This window comes from Gavialis gangeticus, unplaced genomic scaffold (genome assembly GCF_001723915.1).
Source record: "Gavialis gangeticus isolate Ggan-Ray unplaced genomic scaffold, GavGan_comp1, whole genome shotgun sequence".
In the NCBI taxonomy this organism is placed as follows: Eukaryota; Metazoa; Chordata; order Crocodylia; family Gavialidae; genus Gavialis; species Gavialis gangeticus.
In genome coordinates, this window is record NW_017729031.1 from 7,598,030 (window position 1) to 7,599,823 (window position 1,794).

Genomic DNA, 1,794 nt, shown 5'->3' on the forward strand with positions numbered 1-1,794 from the left:
AAGTCTGTTTCACTGTCATCATAAAGCCATAGCCTCATGGCTAGGGACAAGGGTAATTGCTGGAGCACATCATTGTGTCAAAATTCCTAATTGACTTTTTTACTCGTTAAAGCTTTTATGCTTCTCTAGGGCTATATTTCATCATGTATCTATTGTGCACTTGGGGCAGAACATTACAAACTGCACTCTTCTTGATATTCCTTACTACGGTGCTACATCTGACCACCAACAAGCTTCCAGTTGGAGCAGAGCTAAACTACTGAAAAAATGGTAAGATGTTTAATCTCAGCCAACTCCAAGCCAAAACCAGGACCACCCCAACCTCAATCATTGAGCTTTAGTATGCTACGGATGCTGTAGTCTGTGTTCACCCAGAAGCAGACTTTCAGGCAATCATCTATGTCTTTACTGAGGCAAACAAGAACATGGAACTGACGCTTAACCTGCAGAAGACTGAGGTCCGTCCTCAACACGTTCGTAAAGAGCAGTCCCCAGCTCCGGTCCCCACCTTGGAGGCCATGTCTCACAGAAGGCTGGCATCAACACAAAATCCAATATTGCCTCAAGTGTGCGCCTTGGAGCGCCTGAGGAAATGGTGTTCAAAGCTGGTGGCATCAGATCTGAAGCTAAGCTCATGGTTTATCAAGCAGTTATGATCTGCACCTTACTGTACAGAGCTGAATGATGGACAACATATAGGAGACACCTCAAGTCATTGGAGAAGCACCATCAATGCTGCCTGCAGAAGATCCAGGAGATCCAGTGGGAAGACAGGCGCAGCAACATCAGCATCCTCTCGCAAGCAAACAGCACACGCATGAGGCAACGATTATCTAACACCAACTTCTCTGGGCCAGCCACATCATCCAGATGTCTGACTCCAGACTCCTGAAGCAATTTTTATTCTCCAAGCTCACTCAAGGTGTACGCTTGAGAGGAAGGCAGAGCAAGTGCTTCAAGAATATCCTCAAGACCAACTTGAAAAAATGCAATGTTGACATCAACTCATGGGATACTATCAACCAGGACTGTCCCAAATGGAGGAAGAGTTTGCTGCCAGGGTCTTAGTACTTTGAAACCCCATGATGGCAACAAGAGACAGAAAAGTGGGAGTGGCAGAAACAGCATGTAACGGACTGAATCAAGAATCCAGAGCCACCTGCTCCTCATGGAAACACATGCCTGAGTTGCAACAGAGTCTGTCAATCCTGGATCACTCTCATCAGCTAGCTTCAGACCCACAAATAAGACGTTCATGGAGGACTTTCATCTTCGACTGCAAAGGCTTGCCAAAGGAGGAGAGATTCCAGCATGCACATGTTGTACACTTGGGGTAGAACGTTACAAATTCTACAGAGCTGAAGAGTTAGTGTGAATGGTGTTAAATGACTCATGAGCAATACATTTAAAAGCTTGTGTGAACATATTGTTAGCATAATATACCTTAACTTTAAATTAATCAGTTACCCTCCTTGTTTTTGAGAAACTGGTTTCTGGAATATTAACCTTCACCTTGCATTACATTCAGGGGTAACGTCTATCCTTTGGTACAACTACGTTAACTTAGTTAACAAAATTAACTTCTTCACAGTAAGTATGAAACCTTTTCATGGTAAGGGTGGCCAAAATTTGGAATGAGCTTCCAAGGGAGGTGATGCTCTCTCCTACCTTGGGGGTCTTTAAGAGGAGGCTGGATAGGCATCTGGCTGGGGTCGTCTGACTGGCACTCTTTTCTGCCTAGGCAGGGGGTCAGACTCGATGTTCTGTTGAGGTCCCTTCCAACCCTAGCATCTA